Genomic DNA, 26520 nt, shown 5'->3' with positions numbered 1-26520 from the left:
GTAAGTTCGAAGCCTGCATTCAGAGGGCACTAATGGTTTCAAAAAGACAAGTTAACTTAAAAATTATGCCGGAAAAGAGCTAAAGCCCTATTTTATAAAATACAGATTTGGCACAAGTCACACACCTCAAAACACGTTTCGAAAGTTCTTATTAATATACCAAACCTCAATATTACGTAGTCTACTAGACCCAAGCGTCACTCCCTTGTCAAAATTAAAAGTCATTCCGCCTGAAGGCATAACTTAGCATACTCGAAGACCCTCTTCTTTCTAAAGGTTACAATCACAGGTCAAATGTAGGCCGTTCGCATATTTACTGAGCCTAATTAAAAATGTATATTAAAATATCACTAATTATCTCCAGAACAAACTAGTTTACTATTTGCCAGTTTATAAATGCGGTTTCACTTGCGTATAAACCTTCATTACTTATTTAACTTATTGATGTTTTATTTTTTTCTTATTTCATCCTAGTCTCCTACTATTTTTTTTGCAAAATTTGATCAACATAGGCTTAGCAGCTTAGCCATTAAAGCGTAACAAACAAACAGACAAAAATTCGCATTTTTAATATAAATTATAGATGGATTAGCTTAATGTATCCCCCGACCTTATCTATTTCCTGTCAAAATACATTTATTTACGACATCAGAGTAATAACGTCATGATTTATCTTACGTATTGTCCTCTAAAACAAATTGCCCAATTTACTGGTAAAATTGCCCAATCACCGGTCAAAGTGCCAACTGGTTGAACATGTAATTTAAAACGGCTAAGAGGTCGATGATATTGTAATGGAGAATGTTAACAAATTTGGATTACTAGCTCTCCATATTCTCTGTTAAAAATAAAAAATACTAGTGAAAAAATTACTTTGATACGTCAATTAGTTTCCGATTTATAAGTAAAACAAGTTGTAACCGCGCGAGTCGGTGTGACGTCATTGTACATTACGCTAAGTCTGGCTTACATAGTCTTTTTTTATAATATTTACTATTATTACACTTTAAATGTAATAAGCAGACGAAAACACAACAAAATACTGCATAAGCTATTACATCTACGGCTGGAGACTTGATATTAAGCGGGACGCGGCTCGCGCGGCATGGTGTACTATGACGTCACGCTGTTAGCGGGACTCGATATTTTTCGAAACTTTGAATGCTTGTAAAATCAAAACTACTTGGTATTTTTGACTGAAACAAAAACTCGTTTGCATGTACATGTACAGGCTTTACTAAGTCAAAATTTCAAGCGATTTGGCATACCTAGTAACATTCTCCATTGTTTCAAATTGTACTTATCAGTGATTCATTTTGGATAGTTATTTTATTTTCGAATAAAATAATAATACCTAGTAATTTGATTCGGATGTCCTAATTCTAGCATTGTATGCAAGTGATGCCGAAGTTCTAAATTCTATTATAAGGTCGGTTGTAAGACTATAGAACTAGACTAGACTATAGAATAGCGGTTTATAGCCGAAATAGACTACTAATAGATTGGTGTCCTTGAAGCTAGAAGCATCGCAAAAAGGATCGACGACTTAGCTAAAGTTGTGGCCGAGGTTTCGATAAGGATGGCAAAGAACATAGATAGAGCGTTAACAGGAGGAGACTTATGCTCTACAGTGAGTATATAAGCTGTGAAAGATAACTATATTCCTTTATACGAAGCTAAAACTTAAAAGCTAATAATGTGTCCAAGAAACAATCTAAATATTGTCCGAAATTACATCAATTTAGACAAACAGATGTCTCGCCACAAATCATCCTGAAACGAACAAAAAAGTAAATGTAATTTCACGCTATCTGATTTATGACAGTTTCACATAAACACGCGCAAATCAACGCGACTCTTGCAAATGTTCTTGTTAGGGTTCCGTATCTAAACAAGACCACCTAAAGCCTATACTAAGACCTCGGACCTTGTCACCCGACTTTTTTTATGAATAGTTGTAGTTGACAGTTAAAACCTTCACAGAAGATATATTTCTTTTGCCGCTGCAACAAATATAACAAACGTGAATATAAAAAGTCAACAATCGCGATTTTATGCCTTTTTTTTTAGGTTTTCTAAGTTTGACGTGTCTATCTGTGTATCTTTCTGTGGCATCATAACTCCCGAACGGATGCAGTGATATCAATTTAGTTTTGTAAATAGTGGTACGAAACCGTTCATGCGCTAGTCCAACTCGCACTTTGCCAGTTTTAATTAAATCGTCGTCACAATTATTTTCAAATCGGAACTCAAAACACAAAGCGATTTTTCAAAATAATAAATGCCGCGGGCAACGGCAGATGCGACATGATTTATAGATCCACTTTTTAATGGATTTTCGAAAATATTTCAAAGATATTTGGTAAAAAAATCAAAACATGTGGGATTCCGTACTGTCACTGTCACGCTCTGTAGTTGGCACGAATAGTTTTGATACTTTTGTGATCATAACTCAATTATCGTATGTACGCAATCTAACTGAAACTTAAATTTATTTAAGTTCATAAATTGAAATGGATTAGCCAATTAAGAAAAGCAATTCCAGTGTAACATTCAAGGTTTCAGTCAGAATAGACTAGAATAACGGAATCAAAAGATACAATTTGAACTAGCTAAACGTCGTCTATCTGCCTAATTAAACACCCCTACCTAATTCTATGAATAAATCTAAATTACTGGATGCTCAAAAATGATTTAGCCTTGACCCTCATAGTGACAAAAACCTTACAAAATATACAACAGGCAAAATTTATCGAAACTTTCGCAAAACTACTTCAATTGATCCAAGTATCAAACACACACGGTCATACTACACTCACCTCAGTCGAGAGCTACCAATACCCATATGTTCAGTTTTTTGGCGACGCGATAGGTTTTCATCCAGCTCCAGCTTTTTACTAAAAAACAACATGGCGTGTGTTTTATTTGACGTGAAAATTTTACAGTGTACCCGCATAAATGTGTTGGGTGAACTTAATTGAATTAAAGGTGCTTCGTTTGACGAATTGAATCGCCTAAAAATTGATATATAGCCGTAGGACATTATTAGATAAAGGTATTATTTTTTTTAATAATATTTTATTTGAGGCTTATACGGGGTGGAATAAAACGATGGTCATGGAAGAAAACTATTTTAAATATTAAAAGATGCCTTAATCCACTGAAAAAAACATACTTTTATTTCTCTTATACAGTATTTTTCATCCTTCATGAACATTTTTTCTACCTCTGAAACAAAATATTACTGAAATTCTGTAATCATTTCTGATAATATCCTACGGGCTACTATCTCAAGGTTATTTCTGATTTACAGAGCACACCATCCATCATCATTTTTGTTTGACCCAAGGTTCGAACCTCGGACCTCATCATCATCAGTGTTGCAGCAACCACTAGCCCCCGTTTTCTGAGGTACATTAGTGTTAAAATTAATATAAAAAAAACACTATTGAATAGATAAACTACCGCTAAATGTACTCAGAAACCGGGCATAGGTTAGTTACATTATATATTTGGACTATAGCAGTCATTACTGTATTAGTGTTATGTATTTCAAGTTATTTAATCAATAGAAGCACAGATCGTTATCAATTGAATACATTAGGTGATTTATTCGTAAGGACTTCTGATTTATATACACCAAAGTTTTGTATTATTAATGTGTCCTTTAAATGCAATGATAGGATTGAAATTTTAAAGTATAATTTAATTGGAACAAGTCGTCACATTTGCAATTAAGTTTCTTTAGTGGTTACCTTACAAGCTATTAGTAATAATAGCTTGTAGTTACGTACTATTAGGTCAAAGGGCGTGAAAATGGTCTTGCGCTAAAAATAAATTGGTTGTTAGAACATTTACTTACATATGTAAGTAAATGCTCTAACAACCAATTTATATAATTTAATTTATGATAGCACTTAATATAATCGAATTTTGAGGTTTTGTACATACCTACGCGGAGCATTACGGAGTTCAATTATAGTGCGACTCATCTCCCGCAAAACCGATAACTGATTTTGCGGGCTTTGTATAAGTATAAGTAGTCATAAGCATATTTGTGCAAAATAAATAATTAAAATAAATAAATCTGGTCATCTTATATACTTACGCCAATTGGTGTGAGTACATTACCTTTAGAAATATGTTTTTAAGAGATAAAGATAAATTTATTTAATCCATTTATGTCCTACTGCGAGGCAAGAGCCTCCTCCCTGACTGAGGAAGGGATTAGGCTTTTAATCCACTACGCTAGAGATACAATGCGTAAAGTAATTTCTAAGTAAAACCAATTCCTAAAAAAATCATATTCGTACAGGATTATCATGTGCTTTCCGCAATACTAAATTCTATCGGAACTTTCACCCCATTCGACGGAGTCACGCAACAAATATTTCAAAAGCGAATCGTATCATAAATATATTAGCTACTGTATTTTATTTAATCCTCCATCGTAAATAACGTGGTTCTCGGTAGCCATTTTAACTTCGTTATGACATATTTCAAATTAATTATTAAATCGACACGAGTTTATCGACATTTGTAATTTTGTAAGGGTCTGCTTCTTTTAAACACTGAAAGTTACCTATTTGTATTTTCCCGTTAGATGATGCTGATCAGTGTCTGGTTCTTCACTAATTTATTAACAAGGTTCGCTTTTAACTTTGAACGTAGATAGCTGAAGAATATTACAAATGATTTTTCTCCGCATGAAAGCTTATTTCTTCGCAAAAAATCGTTCATATACGAGAATTAAGTATATAATATACAAAAGTATACTAGTTAATGAAGTAAAAACTGATGTGTTTGTACCTTCATTTCCATTAACTAATATGTAAATATAAATTTCGTAGGTACTGATTTCGTCAAAAAATCCTTTTAATTCTTCGAATTAATGGAAGCAACAAAAGAAATCGACACGCCAAGTTTAATTAGAAGGTGACTAACACATTAACACAGTTATATATTGAAATAAAAGTTACTCATAAGATTATAAGTACATACCTAATTCCGTAATTATAACATCTCGTAACGGTTTTAACAAACTAATTAAGGGCCAACTAACACATAATGTGGCAACATCAAGTATCAAAAAGCCTCGGTTCTCATGACATACTTCTAAACTATTATTATAATGCAATGATTTTGTAAATTGGACAGACGTACAAAGGGCTTGCTAAATTTTATAGAAAAACCTTCATAGAGTATGATTTGAAGGGCACAATTAATTTGCAACGGTTGTTGTTTTAGATGACAATGGTTAAGTCAAATTAGAGGTCTTAGAAGGACTTTATATTTTGATACTTTTGTTTTTCTCCGGAATTTTATTTACCCGCGCTTGTTACATTGAAATCAATAGTAAAGTTTGTCTTTTCTATTTTAAGTGCCAGGTAATAGAGGGTTAGTCGTCAGAGGCGCGGATCAGATTTTCATACAAAATTTCCCGATGACAGTTCGGTTGTCGGTAGTCGATAGTAGTAGAGAATCGAGGCGCTGATTGCAATGTTAAGGTTAGTTAGTTCGTTACCAAACATTGGATTGTTATTGAAAACATTCTGATAAAAAGAAAACCTCTCATTAACAATTTGTCACCCAGGAATCTAATATTTGCTGCGGACACACAAGACAAGGCACGGCACAAGATCTGAAATGACCTCTGACGTACTTTTGTTACTCAAATTTTTCTTTGAGGAAATGTTCATTATGAAATACAGTTTTACTACAAATAAAGCCAGTAGCACACCTAACCAAGCCCTAAGTTTTTTGCCCAACGTTCTACCAGTTATTACATAGCATTAATAGCATTTACGTTATTTAGCAGCCATTAACTGTATACGAGTTTTAATTAACGCGGTTAGAAATTAAAAGTATTGATACACATCGACTTAATGTTTATTTATGGTTACTTCATGGATATGTTATGAAAGGCTCTGGTTTGCCGCATGCGTATGCGAAGTGTAGCTAATTAAAATCGCAATGGAAAACCAACCTTATTTTTAATTTATTCTTCTCATTTTTTAAATTAAGGAATTTAAATGACCCTAATAGCTCTTCTTATAAACTTTAATAATAAAAATGAATAAAAGATTGACTTGTTACGGTCCCATTGCTAGGCATAATCTTAGTGAGAGAGTCGAGTTAGTAAGAGGTTGAATTGTTAGTCCTCCAGGCCAGTTTATTGTAGTTTGAAGTTATTACATCTTTAAGGCATCTTCATGGTGTATCCTTTTAACGATAAAAAATCTGTCATAAATTATTTTAAACTAGCACCTGCCCGCAACATTGTCCACGAGAAAAAATCTCTCGGGGTAAAAATCTTATATGCTTCTTTTTACTTTCTTTAAAAAAGACAATTCCCGCACTAAGAATTGCTCTTGTGTCGCGGGGACTTTTACAAACATATAAACAACGGACACAAAGTGCAACCAGACCCGAAACAATTATTTGTGAATCGCACAAATAATCGTCCCGTGTAGGAATCGAACCCACGACCTCCCGATGCAATGGTTTGCGGCGTGGCGACCTAAACCACTCGACTCTACTCTAGTGTTCCCCGTTACCCGTTCAAAATTTTCAACAATTCTTTTAAAAAATTTATTAAACATCTAAACTTTTGCTTTTATATTAATAGTAAGAAATATACAAAGAAGCAGACATACACACCCACTGAAACTTCACTTCAACCACCGTTTCTCGCACCTCAAATTGAGACATAACGAAATCAAAAGTTCCACTTTACCTTGAACATCTACACATCGGTCTGCTGTTTCCAAACATGTGTCGTTATCATACTGTTATCAACGCCTGTGGTCTCACCCGTATAGCACGTGCTCCATCAGCTGCCGTCACAAAAACTAGGAAGTGCAGTGCCTTTATTTTGTCATTTACTGGCGTTTTTGTTCACCAAGTGCACGACAAGTTGTGTTAGCTGTAGAGGATACGACGGTGTTAGATGGTGTAAAGGAATTATATGTATATGGAATTAAAATAGTGTTTTAGGATAATGTTCTACTCAACTTATTAAGAAAATATTTGTTATTTAGAGGTATTATTATTTATTGTTGTTATTCGCAAAGTATAAATCCATAGAGTCTCCTGTCTATTGTATATCGTCTCTATTCTCCCTAGCTGTTTAGTACTGATAATATCTGTGTTTTTGCAATACTAAGATGTCTTTTTTATTTTCAGATGCTACCTGAAGCTGAAAGTTCTTTCGTTGACCTTACACTAAGCCACTGCTTAGTTGTCTTTATCTGACGGTATTTTCAGGACCATCTTGGCACGCAATGGCTGTGCGTCTAGTGCTCACATCAACAAGAGAAGAAAGTTTATAAAGACATCTCTCTTAAAAGAAAACTAGGCATTATTTACATAAGTATCCTACGTATCCTACTAGTTTTCGCGATACATTCCAAATAAATGGACCTTTAAACGCAAAATAAAGGTCATATCCACTCTAAACCAAAATAAAACCACCATAATCAAATCACACATTAGAAAAAGCACAATCGTAGAGCACGTGTTCAAAACACATGTGCATTAAAAGGACTTTTTTTCAATCAAAAGGAAGAATCGGAAGTCCTACATCCTAGTAGTAGAAAAAAAACTTTAACACAACCAAATTACGTTGACCCCTCTTAGATTCCCTTTCAAAGAGAATTCAACGAGTAAAGTGTAAGTGTATGGGAGGATAGAGCTCTTATTATGTTGGTTGGTTGTGCTATATTTATGAATGAATTTTACTTGTGTGTGTTTCCTGTTCTACTTGATATCAAGTTATTAGATCTGTGTTTATGAAAGGTTTTCTACTCTATAATTTTATAGTTCTATTGTAAAATTGGAGGCGGTTACGAATATTTGAGATGGTTTTGATTTATTACGTGATGTCCTTGAAAGATCATATTTCTAATAATGAAAGAAGAATTGAGAGAATCCGTGATATTGAACGGCACTATCAAAGGATTTGGTGTTCAAACTGTTAGTATGTCACAATGTTTCTCCGAAATTAATACACCCTAAAAGTTTCCTCTATTTTCATACAAGTTACAAGATATAAGTATTAGGTATATCTAGGTATATCTATGAAAAAAATTGAATTAGTTTTGCTGTTACAGCGATTAATTTTATTTTAATTTATTGTTTCAGCTGAAACAAAATACAATAAAACCGAGTCGATCACACAAAAAATATTTCTTACGGGAATCAAATACACGACTCTTGCTCAGTGGGGACCAACCACTTCTTAACGAACATGATCAAAACTGTTTTGAACTCTACCAATGTATCTACCTAATCACTTTGGACATATAAAAATAAAATCCATCAAATAATCTCCATAGCAACAATAAAGAAACACGCAATTAATCACAGATACATAGATACATGTATTGACAGATGTTGTATATTCACGCCGTGAGCACGGGGCACGGGTCAGAGCGCTAGCATTAATCTGACTAACTGTACTTCGCCGCACGCGCATACGGCCAATTTTATATTATAGACAATTTTGTATTAGATGCTTTGATTTTTGGTGGTAGATATAGTTTAATATTTGAATTGCAGTTTATGAATTAACCTCCTAATTGGTATAAAATAAAATGAATGAATTTAACCCATTACTGTATCACTGCTGGGCAAGGGTCTCGCCACTCGGCAATCACTGCTTCTAATTGGTGTTTGTGTCTAAAATATAATTCTCGTAATTCATGCAAAGCGAAAATTATTTCACTATTAATACTAGAATTTGATATAAAAAATATGGAGCTTTAGCGTAGACTAAGACAAAAGATGCACATTTGTAGTATGGTAATCATTAAGACGAGTGTTTCTTTTTAGTCTAAATCTATGTAATCCAAAATTAGCATTTGAAACTAATCTCGGGAAATAAAGACCGCTAAAAAGCCATGTATGTCGTTTTACAATTGAACTTATTTTTTACTTACAGAAAGTACCTAAATAAATAGAATATTAAAACCATTAATCCATTAATAAAATCGACCTCCCATTCATTCATTCACGTACAATTAAACACTCAACATTTTAGGTAAACGGGTCATACACACCATTCAAAGATTTCATACAAATACACTTACGACCATAAAAATGTGGGTACGTGTGTTTATTGTATAAAAATAAATGTGTATATGTTCAAGTGTAAAGTGATAAAAGATTAGTTTCAGTACGTATTTTATTTGTAAAATTAACTAGTATAACATCAATTGTAATAGTGATTGATATGACGGAGAAGAGATTTGTTTTACTGAGAAACTGGTTCTGTACATAATATTCTGAAGATTTATAAAAGATTTCGTAAGATATGGTCTTTATTTACGTTGTTAATTGAGGTAATGGAGACTCTAATCCATGCGAGAAGGAGAAAGGTAATTAAAATTCATCCACACGATATAATTATATAGATATCATCCTTATAAAAGGTCAAAAAAAACTTAACTTTCAAATTAGTTCACAAACACGTTAATTTAAAATGTAGCTTTAATCAATTACGCGACAAGGCAATACCTACATGCAAAGAAAGCAAATAAAGTTAATACTTTTCTGTAATTAGTGTAAACGTTTCACTACTTTATTAATTTTCTCAGATTCACAGATTCTACCGCCTTTCCCAATAATCATCCAACACGCATAACTAAAACACTTGCTCAACAATCCCAACAAACAAATAAACACATTGATTTGATTCGACAAAACAAATCAACTTAATCTGTGGACGCAACTCTAAAGCGATTTTTTCCCGTCGCTTGATTGATTTTACAAAGTGTGGAATGTATTATAATGGTCGGTATAACTGCACTTTGTATCCGTGTACGAATCGGCCCGCTAATTCATATTGAGATTGTATTCTGGTGAGATAAAACGATATCGATACGATGGTGATGCGAGAGAGCTTTTAAGAGCATTAATGTAGAGTTTTAGTTGCATTGCAGATAGGTATGTATGTGCCATTTTGATAATGATGTTAATTGGTTTTTTTTTGGTTACAAAATATAGAAGAACAGTTCTTCAGCCAGCTAAGGATTGACATCATAATATACTATATTGATTTGAATTCAAACTTTGAATTAGTTTCACGGCTATATTCGTCAAATTATAAAAGCTTCTTAAAATAAAGTTCTAGTAACATAATACTGCCGCTTAATTTGAAAACAAACCTTGAGACATTGTAATAATCAAGGAAAAAAACAAGATATCGAATCGAAAAGACCAATCAAAATATAAGTATTTTCTTTCTTCAACTACTAAATGGTTATAAACTCTATCAAAATATGTGTTCAGAATAAGTCCTCGCGGCTAGGTCAGGTCGGAGTGCAGACCACATCACTTTCTCCACTACATTAGACAACATCACATCTGTCTCAGTCAAATTATACACAAACAACATTTTTTACCTTTACATGTTATTATAACGCCGCCTCTAAATCGACGTGATTGTTTTGTGAAATGTTTTTGAGAAACATTTTAAAAGTTATGTACCAATACTGATTGAAATAATTTCTGCGATTAAATAATTTATTAAAAATATAAATTTATATATATATTTTTTGGGATCTTCAATAAACGTATAGTTTTTAGCTTTGAAACGAAACTTCAAACTGATGAATATTTGATGTTCAATAAAGTTTACATCCAGATACATACAATATATTTGACAGTCATAGATTATCCATTAAATCTACTTTACATAACAATTTTTTTATAGATTTAGAAAAAAATATTATAATTTCATACTTTACTATGATTTGCAATACATGGCAACTTAGATACATCCAATTACTATACTAGATTTTCTACTCTTCAATCTGAAAATCTAAAATTGAAATGATGAGTAGCAGTAGTTTTTTGTGGCTTCCATTTTGTTTCTTTGTTTATTGAAACAAAGTTTTTTGTTGAATGTTTCGTGAAAGTTAAGTGCTAAATACACCTAAGAATAACATTAAATGCATTACTTCACGTTTTGTGGTTTCTTTTGTTTAGTTTAAGATCTCGCTTCACTATCGCTTCATCTATCGGTGAAATTGTGTTTAAATTATTTTCAAATAGTTTATTAGCTGTGAAGCTAAGTCATCGTCCGTAAGTAGGTATATTCAATGCTTGTATGTTTGCTAAAATACATTATTTAAGTGGTTAGGTTCAGTAAGAGTTAATTTTAACTAGGCCGTATGTTAATTACAAAAATAATCTAGAGTAGGTAATGTCAAAGAAAAATGAATTTAATACATTTTTAACATCAACCTATAGAATTGTTAACTTTTGACCTACATACATACAGACCTAATTTTCATAGCGTAGTATTATCAACTTTGTGTACCTAATACAAATTTATTCATCTTCTATACTCCACATTATTTGCCGTCAAAACACCATAACAAAATCATCCTTTACCCTTGAAACTCAAAACAAAACCGTTTCAGACGAAACCGATGATGACACACTGAAATATTTTTCGAGCGCACTTAATCACGCAATGTGCAAACGCAAAAACAAACCCTTTACCGAAATAACCCTAAAATGCTCATGTGACATCACCGTCTGTCGCAAACGTCTCAGCACATGCTGTACCGAAAATAACCAAACATTCTGCCATACATATGCACCCGAAAATTATAAATAATTAAGAAACAACACGCAATTCTATGATAACCATCGAAGTGTTAAGAAATAGAACAACTGCTTTGAAGGCAACGAAGCAAATAATTAAAAGGGATGTGTGAGACTAGTGTGGCACGCGGATCCGCTTACTGTAATATAAGAATTTTTGTTCCGTTCAACAATTTCTTCTGATAAAGTTACTTATACCTACCTGTCATCATTTGTTTCAATAAAGTTATTTTCTGTCCCTCTTCTTGGTTTGGGAAGCATATCAGTTAAATTTGCTATATTTAAAATGTGATTTGAATTCGTCATACACTTTGGACTTTAAACTTGAAAAGCTCTGACTCAGATATCGGTCCAGACCTTCCTTAATTAAAAATAACTTTGATGACTACTCATCTTGAAAAGCCATAAATAAATTTCATCAAAAAATGTTAATTGTACTTAAGACGAACTTCAGACACAATTAAAAGATACAGTCATACTAACTTACTAAAATTAGAAGTAAAATTTTAATACGGACAGACAGACAGATAATCTTTATACATATACCAACAGATATTAAAGAAAGGGGTAAAGATTCTTCCCTTGGATTTCGAAGGGGTTTTTTAACCCTCAAAACGTTAGGGTCCTTTCGACCAGGTGCCGTGTCTTTACCGGAAATCTGTGGCGCAACCCGTTCGCGGCGGAAACAGTCGCATCCCTCGGCTTAAAAACACAAAAAAATCAACCCCCACATCGGTTATTTTATTACCAATTTCTTTAAGAGGTTCTTAAAATATTTTTACTTGGTAGGGTTAAGTTTTAAAAAGCTTAGTAAGTAACAGCTGATCTCTCATGTTAAGCTACACTTGCCGAGGTTAATCTGTGGATGGGTAACCATATTATACATGCCGAGTTCTTCCGTGTTTCTGTGGGCACGTTAAATTGTCGGTGCTGGCTGTCATTTTCAAAGATCTTGGCAGTCGTTACCAGTGGTCAGAAGTTTGAAATTCTGTCAACCAGTCTTATTGTGTTATAACCCAGGTAACTAGGTTGTGCTGTGGCACTGGGTCAGCTAGGCAGCCGCTCATGTAAAATGTTGGTATTCAGCTACATCAGGTGAGACTAGAAGCTGACTCCAACATAGTTCAAAGAAAGGCTAGACTGATGATGAGGATTAAGTTTTAAATGAAAGTATGCATGATTTTCATTTAGAATATTATTTAAGCGTCAGTCAAATTGATTGACGTTTACTTATGGATCTTATTCTATTGATGCTGCAAAAAACAGACAAATGTATAAAAAGGCTGTTTCTATGTTTTTATTAATTCTTGCGGTTAGTCTCGAGTGTGTAATGTTTGGCCACTTTGGAAATAACCGTATCCAATCAAACACTTAATGTCGTCTTAAAGACTTTTGTGGTTTATCAAACTGAATTACTTTAAGAGAGAAGCTTGATTTAACTGTCTACAACTGAGTATTTCTCTTAATTATATTTCACCAGATAATATGTATTAAGTTCATAGATTTACCCAGAACATTTACCACAAATTTTATTACTTATCGTCTATGACCACGTTAGTCTTTTTTTTCAGTTTAGACATTTTGATATCATTGGCTGAAGAATCGAAAGACGAAATTGAAATCTTTCCTGTTGCTAGAAATGACTTACGTGGTGAAAAAACTTAAACGACGTTATAATTTATATTTCTTATTCAAGTTGATTAGATTTCAATTTGTCAGAAGAGTTTATAGTTATTCCTACAAACCTCAAGGCAACTTCAGAACATTTCTGGGATATAAAAGCTTTAAAACAATGGTCGAGAATCGCGACGAAACATTTATTATTAGAATAAAGCATAAACACTGCTAAAAAATCCACGGCGAGGGTAACCTGCGCCCAAACGTTAAGTACTCCTAGGTAAAATGCGTATTCGCGTTAATTCCCGTATCTTATTTTATATTTATTCCACTCCTAATATCTCTTCGAGCATGCACATTACCACTTATTCCCATCACAAATGCTTTACATAACACCTTGAAAGAAACTACACAATTTACATAAAAGTACCCTTTCAAAAATAAAGGCAAGTGGTCAGATCCGACGTGTAGCCGGCTTCGAAATCACGTCGGCAACAGGTGGGCTTCAGTCGAGGGGCGAATTCAATATGTTATTTACATTCAGCTACTCACAAAATACGTGTTTTTATACCTGTTCATATGCTACCCCTTTTTTATTGAATGCTGGATTTGTTTGCGAATGTTTTGCAATTTATAAAAAGATGGCGGGATGATTACTTATGTTGTGATTCGGATTTAAATAGGATGTTTTTACTGGGACATGTTTGATTTTCAAGTAATGCGAAACAGTAGAAATTCTTGATTTGAGATTAAACCTCAAATCTGAGAATCAAGAATTTGTACTGTACTTTTGTTTGTAATGTTTCATCTGAAAAAGTTTGTTTTTTACTCAGTAATAATCATGTTGATTTTTATAGATGAAAACGTTTTACGCGTAGTTTTAGTTAGTTATCTTAATTCTCTTCATTTCATCAATTTCAAACGACTGATCATGAATGCTAAGAATATATTGTATGTCCGTGTGTCTAGGTACCTAAACAACTAATTTTAGAATTAATAAAGTATTAAAAGTTTGTATATATACGCGTAATTTGATGGGGACATGATGAACGAAAGGGAATAAAAGTAACTACCAAAGTTTGTATTGATCAATGTATGTCATATAAGTAGGTACTCTGAAGAAAACCTTTATGCTTACACTATATAATGTACCCTAAATGCTTAGCAACAGAATTTTTATAGACTAAAAATATATGGATCCCCACATCCTCAATCCGAGTCACCCACGTGACGTGATCTAACCCTTAAAAAACCTTGAACAAACAGCTGCTAACAAGTCTCATATTATTTATATTCTGTTAGTCAATGAATAAATCATACCTTAATATCTGCCCACCCCTTTATGATTTACATCTGTAGGGTTACCTTGGCGTGAAGTTAAAAAGTTTATTTTCAGAACATATCATATGGTATTAATAATGTTAATTAATGTTGTTCTTTGTTTCTTTATAAGAGCTTGAAATAACTTGGTGATTCGGAGAATTAATTTTGAATTTTGTCTTCTCAATATTTTTTATAGTACTTGGATTTAAAACATTTGTTTTTGTTTGTTGTTTTTGTCGCGTGCTGACGGTATCTACCCAAAAGTGTCATCTGTTGATACCAAACGAAAAGGACTGGTTCTAGAAGATTGTCATCATTAATTATTACGACCCTGATAGACTCTTTCTGCTGTTTTACTAACAAAAACGGAGTACTAATGAAAGCTGGTTTTAAGGCATTGCAGTTGTAATTAATGTTAAGGTAAGGTAAACCAAAATATGGGGTGCAAATCCTTCCCTATTCATTGCAAACCTTATGATCGCCGACCTTTAGCACTCAATGTCAATAATTAACCTTCTTTTTTTTAATTCGCCGTATATCTAAAGTGACTCCCACAACATTAGCTTGGATAAACTTGACTCCTACTTCGATATCAAAACAATTTGAACTACATAAGTATTTCTGAAAGTTCCTGCTCCTATGGAATGTGATTACCTTTAAACCTAACAAAGCCATGACATACTCGATCAATCTCAAGTTCATTGACCCGCCATCTATCACGATACGCAGTGCCAACATGTCGTGTTTGTTCAGTCAGCTCTCACGAGATAGACGCAGTCTATGTGCTCTTCACTTGGCCAAATATTTTTGTAATTAGGCGGCTTTGTTCCACCGCGGTGATACGGTTTGCTTTCGTATTTGACCTGCAATAAGTGTTTTAAGTGGTCTACGTTCGTATGGTATATTCAATTGTTAAGTTTAGTGTTAGTTTAAGCAACTGGTAATTGTTAAATCTAGGTTATATGTAAACAAAATGTCGATGCCACAGACGGCCACTACAGATTCGAATGATATTTAGGACGTATGTTATTTGTAAATCATAGAGCCATAATAACGTGTTACAAAGGGGAAAGTAGAAGCTATAATTGAGTTCAAAATATATCTCATCAAAATTACTTAAAATGTATGTTACAACAAGTTAAGACACAAGATTTCAATCAAAATAAAGATTTACCATTTCACCAAAACAAAGAAGTAAATACAACTTTTAGCAAGTGTAGTTCACTGCTTACACATTTACCAAAGCAAGGTATTATGTATATAAAGCCTTACCTGGTCACAAATCATATAAACCTGTTACCTATAAACAGACTTACCTGGTCTCAACCCAGCTAAACCTTAGCAAAACGTTCCCATGTCTTACAGACGGCCGAGCAGATGCGGCCAATAGTTTTTCATACATTTCCGGATGTGCGTGGGAAATATCCGGCAGGTTATACTTGATAACTGTTCAAAGAGTTCCAGCTTATTATTATTGACAATATCATGAATAAATAAAAAGTATGATGAAGAATCTGAGTTATTGTATGTGGAGTTGGTTGCATTGATAATGGTAGTTGACAAAAAATTAAAAACATTTCCATTTTGCAGGTTATTTTTAAAGTGAGGAATTTCTTATAATATACATATGTGACACTACAACAAGCCAGCTAAGCTTTAAGACTTGAGTAATAGTAATGTTCAGATCGGTAGTTCAGTGAGTGAGATTTGAACCGACGACCACTTCATATCTTAGGCCCTGGGCTACTGGTGTTCTTTGTTTTTTATACTTTTGTTAAGAGCATTAACTTTATTTTATTATGAGACTTGAACACACGTAGCTTTCAAATAATATAACTTCCTATCATTAGTGTATTTAATTAGATAAGTATAATTTTTGTAACCCAACAATATTTTCACAAGACTAACAAGCAACCCTTCTGTCGCTAACCTTTTGCAAGCATATGTCTAAAAAGATTAGACCTCCAATTTATAACATTCGTACAAATTGCTAAAATACAACCTTAACACATCCACTGCGCCATATGACAGTCAGTTGTATAGCAGGTGGTGAACGAAACAATCTGTGCACGAAAAACCAAAACGATACTTCGAAAAAAATATAGGAAGATGGAAGAAAGAGATAGGTGTATGCTAGAGCGAGATGGCACGATTTCTTGTCTTTCCGTTTCCGTTTTATTGTAAAAAATATAGAACATCTGCGCTTGACAGATTTGTGGTGTGGGAATATTCGTGAGTAAGCGAAATTTTAGATGATTCCGTTTAGAGGTTTATTTAAATAAGGATGTTGGTTGTTATTTTTCTGCATCTGGCTTATGAACTAGGTAGTTCTTATCGACTAAGTAAAAAAAAAGAAAGAGTCGAAACATTGAAATAATCGCAAGGATTCTAAGCTTTTTCATTAAGTTAAAATCTAAATCGTACACAAAATTTAGTGACAAACTACAATGATATGTTTGTAAAAAAGGCTTTGAATATATTTTCTTATTTGTAAAAAATCATTCAGAAAATATTATTTGTCGCTTCTTAACAGGGTCTGCAATGTTTTCAAATTAAAATAAATAGACCCACGGTATCTTAGCTGCAATTATTTAATTGTAATTACATAATATACAGTTCCTAAAACTGTACATAATTATTTCAGTTCCCAATCATACAGACAGACAAATAAATCATTCACATACATACATTGACAGCCGGAAGTTTCCATACTAACTAGAGTTATTACAAAACAATTATCTTCGTTTAACGAACAGTACTTGAATGACAGAAATAGCTCGAAGAACACACGGCAGATATGTATAAATCAAATATACCTTGGATTTTAGACTTCTGTGATGAGAAAGGGGTTATTTTTGTTAACGATATTAAAACGTTTTGGTAACTACAGCGACGTTGTCTTCAATTTTATGGGGAGTAGGATAGAATTAAGCTTTTTCTTAGGTTTATTAATGTGAATAAGTAATTGTCTACAAATATAGTTAATACTACTAGATCTAGACATGTATCAATTTACATATTCTATGCACAACCTATATTCTAGTTTAGTTTCCAGTACTATAAATTATGTTTGAAAGCTTAATGTAAAAGCAGTCCCATTCTATTACATCTGATTCATTGTCCAAAACTATGTATGTTTCATTTAAAACAACGTAAATTAATCACATTTATCGTACAAAGAAAGCCAAACACCACAAAGCAATACTTCGTTCGTAATAATCTCGTTTCAATATCGTTCCTCAGAATAACCCACCTCGTTTATTTTAAGTAACCCTTTTATACGGGAATTATGTTCATTAAAGATGTTTTTTTTTACATTTCTATTTTAATAGCGGCATATGGCACCCTTATTGTTAAGGTAACCCTTCAGGAAGTTAATAAAAAACTAAGTTAAACGTCTTCAGTTCCTTCAAAGTGATTGTTTTAAATCGGTGACTCATTATGGTTATTGTTTATTTTTGGTGACGAAAATAAATAAATATAAATTAGTTCTATATGTATGGAACTTGATGTACATAGATCACTGAAATGGTATATTAGACTTTACAGCTTTAAAGATGTCTTGAACAATTTTGACACTAAATACACTGCTTAGATAAGGAAAACATATAAAAATTAAAAAATACATCCACAACATAAATTAATCCTTCGCAAATCAAGCTACTGTTTTCGTTATCATTTATGGAACTAGTATATTTTCATTAAATTTCAAACAAGCAAGTATTACTATGCAAAGTTAGTAACAAGAGTATTCCTCATTGGCGACTGCTGAAAAAGACTTTTGAGGCTATATGGATTTGCAAATATAGGGATATCACAATACTTATATACCTTTTTAGTAATATTCTAGTCGAAAATAATTTCAAGCTTTATCCAACGGAAAAAGCATGAAGCTCACTTTCTCACAAGTTTCGAGAGTAACTCGACACGTTTTCTAAAGTAAATCATTCAACGTATCTGTTCTCGATCATCCTGTTCCGCCCTCTCACCGTGCTCCATATCCGCACAGGTATCCGACAATTGTACAAATATTCGCACCCTTATATCCTTTTAATATTAAATTACACTTTCCAATACCCACCCTTGACAATTCTGCTAAACATGACATACATTACTGACTTTGTTTTAACAAGGTGAAGAATTTATCAAAGCGAGCAGTCAATGGATGTTTACTCAAACCATTTATCCACGATTGCATGATATATTATTAGGTTACACTTTCCAACATCATCCTGTTGCAATATGAAATTGAAGAGTATACATTGCCCATTTTGTTAGTACATCTTTTGCGCACCGTCATTCTTACCAGTCAATGAATACGATCTTATGCGAACGGAAAATATGTTCCTTACATTTATTATTTGCTGAGATATCCTGTTACCTATTGATACATCCTTTCGAAAGATTACGTATACATTGCTGGTTCTCTAAAAAATATATTGTGATTCTGTGGCACAGAGTCGTCAATGTATGTATTTAGATATTTTTTGTGTGTATTGAAATTGTATCCGTATTCACAAGTGTGTCAGAAAGTGAATCAAATATATTTCATGACGTGTTATTAGGTTAGGGATGGAAGGTTGTATTATTAGGACAGTCAAGGGCGTCAACAGGAAGTACTTCCGATACTTTTACTTGTTCTTTTTATTAAGGCTTTGAAGCTTCCAGCGATTGAATAAATATAATATTATAGCACGTCTCTCGAGTGAATGTGCATTATCATTTGCGATACTTTCAGTTATTATTTCAATATAATACTTTATTTATCTTTATCTTTAAGTATATTAATTTAATCAAAATCATTTATTCATTTAGGTCAACTGCTGACACTTATGATAGTCAATGATACAGAGAGTGAATTTACCGCCAGTTCGGAAGGTAGGGCCAATGAGAAGAGCTGGCAAGAAACTCCTGGCCACTCTTTTTAATCGCCAAATGGTTTAACAATATTTATGCTTGGTATAAATCATTGATGATGTAAGTACCTAGCTGCTACCTACCAACACTACCGAACACACTTTGGTCATAACACATAAAGATTTCTGTAAGTAATGCAAAAGCTTTTAGACAGTTCTAAACAACTACGACTTGGACATCTATCTGGAGAATTGGCTTTAGACAGCCAACCACAGAAACTGATAGAATGTTTTGGGAGAGACCTTTGGCCAACTTAAAATTAAAATGCAGGTTAGTACAAAAAATAACTCTGTCTTTCTGCTTTCTCTAGAACAGTCCTTCAATATTAACAAGAACATATTTATAGGTACCGAAGCTATCATTCGTCTTTTATTGAAACAAGTTTCAAAATTAGCACTCAATGTTATCAGATAGATCAATCTTATATGATCCAGGATTCCATTACTTTTTTCGTGGCTTTTAACAATAATTTCTACAAAATAAAGGTTTTTTTATAAACCTTTATTGACTTAATAAGGCCGAATGAACATTAAAAAATATCTCCCTCGTAATTTTATGATATATATTATTATTATATGATTAAATTATGGATTATTATATATCAAACAACTTATCAAATAGAACTTTAGCACTTGGTTTCATATATTTTTTATTTAATAGGTTGGTTATCAAACAAATACATGACAGTTTGACTGCAAAACACACACAAATTGACACAAATTGATCATCTTATATTATTTGGCAATAAATGTCAGCATCTGAAATAACAATAAAATCTATAAATATTATTTCATTGCACTTATAAATTGAACTTACTCAATAAATAAAATAACAATTGCATTCAAGTCACCGACGTTATAAAATAAGACTTGTCATAAAGTATTTTTATCAGAAATCGAACCCACGATATCAAGTGAATTATAGTCATCTGGACACATCAACACTTTTGGGCGGCTTGAAAAGCCTTGACACTAGGTTAACTACTAACCATACAAATAATATAATTAATGAATTACCCTCAAATAACTCATAACATGTCGATCATATTCATATCATCTGAGGTTAAGCAACGCTTGCCGAGGTTGTTCTGTGGATGGGTGACCACCACATACATATCGAGTTCCTCCGTGTTTCGGAAGACACGTTTAATTGTGGGTCGCGGCTGTCAATTTCGAAGATCTTTGACAATCGTTAACAGTAGTCAAAAGCTTGAAAGTCTGACAACCAGTCTTACTGAAGGGTATCGTGTTATAACCTAAGAAACTGGATTCAGGTCAGATAGGCAGTCGCTCCATGTAAAACACTGGTATCCAGCTGCATCCGGTGAGACTGGAAGCCGACTCCAACATAGTTTGGAAGAAAGGCTAAGCGATGATGATGGTACTATCCTAGGCTTCAGAATATTTGACGCTACTTTCATCTCAAATATGCAATTGCAGCATGTTCCCATAGCTAAGGGTCAACGCACACATAATTAGTTATAATTAGTGTAACGAGAGCACACTAAAAGTAACGCACTCGCGCTCAAACCTTAACTTATTGTATCAACATCATTGAATGGAATTTATTGCTGCAGTATTTACGAATGATGCAATGAGTAGTCGCGTAGATGGGTGAGTACTTTGTGGGTCATTTCGTACCTGCGACGAAAATTACCTATCGATCCTTCGTCATTATTTGCCTGCAATTAGCAAACGGAAAATATAATAAATTCACGTAAAAGGTCGCATTCGAAAGCACAAAAAAATATTGAAACGAAATGATTTTAAATTATTTCTGTAAAACGTAGACTTTGACCTTTAACGTATCTCCGCACAACACTCATACAAAAGTAAATATACCTCCGAATACACGCAAAATGATAGACAAAATCATCGTCAATATTAAAAACACGATAAAACATCAATCCAAACCAAAAACTAAATCTAAAACATCAATATTTAACCTCAACACCCATCTCACAGACAGTCTATCACCTCAAACTAATCTCAAGTTTACAGGTCAATCATAAACAACATACGAATAACTTAAACGTAAAGAATTTACTAAAGAATACCTTTCAGTATAATTACGTTTCGATATAACAATTTACGGTATAATGTATCGCCAGTTTATGTTAAGTTTAATCTTTGGTTTCTCCATGAATTTGATGGGAAAATATACTCAGTGTACGTCACTACATCTGGAAATATTGCCTTCCTACCTATGTGATAAAAGAACGGACTAAATATTTGGATAGAAAAATAATCATTTTTTATTTTAAATTCTAGCAAATTACAAGATGGCACGACTGTAAAACACTTACCTCTTTTCAGGAAACGATTTTTTCAAATGAATTTTGATTAAAAATGACCATAATGTCAAAACAAGAACAATATAGTAGTCTTATAGGTACATCTAACCCCTTTTAGTAAACATAATTAAACGATTAAATAACCAGGCTGCTGTCCAAAAGGATAATATGCAATAAGCAGCATACAATAACAAAAATTTGCAAAATCACAAAACAATTACGCACTTTAGCATTAGTTCTTGAACTCACCACTAGAGGCTCCTACGCAAAACCCACGCAACACTCAAGCACGACTTAACATAAGCTAAGTATACTCATAAAACTATGCTAAGTGATTGCTTATTGATGCCTCTGAATTCTTAAGTCTCGGAAGAAACAACAAACATACAAATTTCCTCTGTTAATCACGTTAAATATTTGATAAAGAACTAAGATAATCTGTTTGTTTTACATTTTGATATGGATTTGAAGAATTTTTGGGATTCTCTTATTAATTGGTTTTTAATAACGCTTTGATGGATGAGTAAACATCATTTTGGAATGTATTTTTACTAGGTATAGGGTTTAATATCTTTGTGTTGGTAGTGTTTTAGAGTTACCACTATATTCAAGTCATCTTGCCTGTCTGTCGCGTACAGATAGACGGATAGACAAAACTCATAATCTACTGCGGCCTCCATTAATAGATGAACCTGTTTTGAAGGATGATTTAGGTGTATAAAATGTAATGGTTTTGTGTAAAATAACTTCTTAAACCGTTAGAGCTAAAATAGGTTACAGGCATTAATATACCATTACTGGCTTTTGAGTCTCCTGCCGGAAGAAGAAAGAGATTACGCCTTAAGTCCATCACGCTGCCCAAGTGCGGGTTAATATCTAATAGTATCGATTTTGTGTGTTTTAATAGAAGCCAGAAAGTTATCACTTTTCATGCATATTAAATGAAACGTTAATACCAATACCTACAGGAAATGTTTTAAAAATAAATAGTAAAGCAAATATCAATCCTAAGACTTACAGTCCATGACCATGAAAATTGCAATTACACAATGAACCTGCGCCTGCGCACATGATGCGCATGACGTAACACGTGCCAAATATTACACGAACTAACAGTAAGTATGAAATTGCAATTATATTGCACTGTTGCTTAACAAGAGGAAATTTTATAGAGAAAATAATCGTGCTTTTTACATAATTTTATAGAACAAAAATTTATTTTGACAACACACATCATCTAATTCCAAACTATAGCTTGTACTATGGTAATCAGAAAACTGATTAATATACTTGTATACAATACTTCTAAATATGTATTTGTATAGATAAATTTACAGTCAGGCTTCGAACAGGTATCTATTCATGCTGACACAAATATTTGTCCTAGCTGAGAATCAAACCTACCACAGTACGCTACGGTAATTACGGCGAGATGACCAGGTTAACTATTGCGCCAAACGTTAACCACGAATACTTGTATACCAAGACTCAATAAAACCAAACAAATAACATTCACCATCTCTTTTCAACCACTCATAAAAGAGAGAGACATTACACAATCTGAACATCGGTATTGTGAAACTAAGTAAATTCCTTTCGAAACTTAATTTTCAATTAGCCGGTTCGCATAGGTATTGCATAAAACAGTGCTTAACTAAGCACTGAAGCGAAGCACTAAAGCAGATGAGGCAAGTCACCTGCCAGGCACCTAACCTCGGGAGAAAGTCGATATGATAATTGGTTGGGCACCCATGTACAACCGGACCGGCTATGTGTCTAGCGTTCGATTTGTGTGGATACGCTTTGAATTTTGTTGAAGCTTATATCCATAGCTCCATCGACGTGTTTTTTGCTAAAATGAGTAGTCTATGTTGGCTCGGGCTCTTGGCTTGGCTCTTCTATTACTATTTCCATGCTAAATTCCTCTTAAGAGTATAGTCGAAAGCTCAAATCCAATATAATTCACCAATGATTACTTTAAAGAACGTGTGCATTCGCAAAGATTTTCACATGCTTTAATGGCATAGGTAAAGAACTTCCATTGCGATACGGCAAATGATAGTTATTTAATTTGGAATTTAGATGTTGACTGAAACCTTATAACTATAAGGACAACTTAGTTACCATCTTTACTAATTGACATGAGATCAAAATCGATCGATTTTCAATTTGCGTAGTAAGCCAGTGGGAAACAAACTTAAAACGAATTTAGGATACAACCCCAAGATCTTTGCCTAGCTGTCAATCGTACTAACAACACATCATACAACCACTATAACATTTATAAATAAACCTTATTACTTTAAAACATCTTAGATGGCGAAATAAATAAAAATAGTAATGGGAATGTCCACAGTATTCTCTCTCTGTCATCCCCGAAGCACGCGACGCTCACCTCTACCGCGTTATCAATCATGTATTTTAGTATTTGAACGGCTCGCGGCGAATTTTATGCAACATTTACTTGCTTACATTATGTATACTTTGTTATATTATGTACATTGGCACTAGATTCACAGTTTGCAAAAAACATTTATTTCTAGGAGATTTACCAGCTATATAGACATACTAGCGGACCCGGCAGACGTTGTCCTGTCTAATAAATTAAAAAATAATTAATAAAACATTGTCCAGCAGACAAAATTGTGAATCTAAACCATTCTCAGATCCCCTTGAACACACACAAAAAATTTCATCGCAATCGTTCCAGTCGTTTAAGATAATTTCAGTGACATACACACTTACAGAAGAATTATATATATAAAGATTATATACATAAAGATTTTATGCAACATTTACTTGCCTACATTATGTATACTTTGCTACATTATGTACGTTGGCACTAGATTCACTGTTTGCAAAAAACATTTATATTTGAAAGATTTACCAGCTATAGACTTGTTATCAGCTATTTAGTTATGTACCCGTTTATAATTATACCGTTAGGTGCAATAGGCAGTTGCACTCGACACTAGAAGATCTATGCGGAGGTTAAGAAACCCTTTTGCACGGTGTTCTATAGGTGGGTGACCGCTGAAAGGTAAAGCAATGGAGCGCTTTCGTGCTTTCAAGGGTACGTTAAGAGGTGGTTGCCGCTGTTGCCAATTAAGATCTCAGTACTTCAATTTTTGACCTTTAACATAGAATAAAATTAAATAATTTCTATACAAAGACCATGAACCATTTGAAAGACTGCTTAGATATTCTGAAAATCTGAAAATATCATGCATGTTAAGGCCGTTAGCGGATTGTTAGATTGAGATGTCTACTACCTGTCTAAGACTCGATATCTCGCTATTTTGGGCTTCATCTCGTCAGACATGCAGACTAACCCAATTCAAATCAATGTCGCGGCTCCATATTGTCTCTGAAAAGTATTTGAAGAATACAGGAATATTGCAGTTATAAATATGTTTTGTTATATTGGCGTGAAAATACTCACAATGAGTTTTATAATCTACTTATATCCCTATGGGTACAAGGCGTACATAACATTCATAATTTAATAAAACTATGTTTCTTAACTGTCACAGAAATATCGACAAAGTAAAGCACCTTTTTATATGCACTAATATTTGGTAAAACTTTGTTGTAGATTTGTTTAAATGTAGTTTGGTTTTTTATCGATACACCTTTGGATCTTGCCTAGCTCTTCTCATATCGCTCTACCCCCTTTACGAGCTTGTTGTAGATCAGATACAGTAATTGTAACGTCTATCATAATATTTGACCTAAATGAATATATATATGATTTGATTGATTTTGATACGAGCTACTAACTTATTATACAAAACCCATTATATTAAAGATGCTCCTCCATTCTTGGGAACAGAATTTTCCTATTTTACTTCACTCGCGAGCATCATACACACAATAGTACCACAAAGTACCACTTAATAGCCAGTTGTAACACATCTATTGAGCTGACACGACCAGCCTTTTCGGTCAACTAGTGAAAACTCTCGACCCTAAGGTGAGTCTCTCACAGAGCTGAGACTAAGTGAATGACTGTAATAATTGGAAAGTAGACAGAACTACCTTCTCTTTGTAAGAATAGGCCGAGCGGATATGAAAAGTAACGTCTTTTAGATTTAAACGTTTAATAAGGTAAATATCGCACTAAACTCAAAATAGACTTGGTTCAGAATCGACGAATAACTTGTTTATTATTCCCTATTATGGGAATAAAAAAGAGCATACTCTTTGTATTTAAAAATGAATTAGAATATTTTATTTTGTTACTTATGAATAAAAAAATACTTTATGGTTACTTTAGTATACAGTGTTAAGTCTAGTTGTAGTTGAGTCTAAACTATTGTATGTTTAGTGCGATATGTACAGTACTCGTTAAAAATTTTTTTCCTTACAACAGTCCAACAACTTAGAGAACCTTGTTTTTAAGGTTCGTTGCTTTTAGAGGGATGCAAAAATCAAAATGTAGAACATCAATGACCCGCAGATTTGTTCAGCTGATGGTAGCGTGTTGGAAAGAGTTAGTTGATTCATAAAATTGTTAATTATAAAAGATTACATATTAGCAAGAGCTAAAAAGACAACTTGTTGTTACAAACATACCAGTGATTATCGTAGGTATCACATAAATATTTGGTCCAATAAAGGAATCGAACTCACTACTCTCACGCGCAGATAGCGGCGTGGTGACCACGTTAATCATTGCACAGACACTGTTAACAAATGTTATTACCCAATTATGAAAATACCCAGTTATGATTTCGTGGAAGAATTACTAACGTAAA

The sequence above is a fragment of the Anticarsia gemmatalis genome, chromosome 21 (genome assembly GCF_050436995.1).
Source record: "Anticarsia gemmatalis isolate Benzon Research Colony breed Stoneville strain chromosome 21, ilAntGemm2 primary, whole genome shotgun sequence".
Classification (NCBI taxonomy): domain Eukaryota; kingdom Metazoa; phylum Arthropoda; class Insecta; order Lepidoptera; family Erebidae; genus Anticarsia; species Anticarsia gemmatalis.
Note: the sequence above shows the minus strand (reverse complement) of the source record.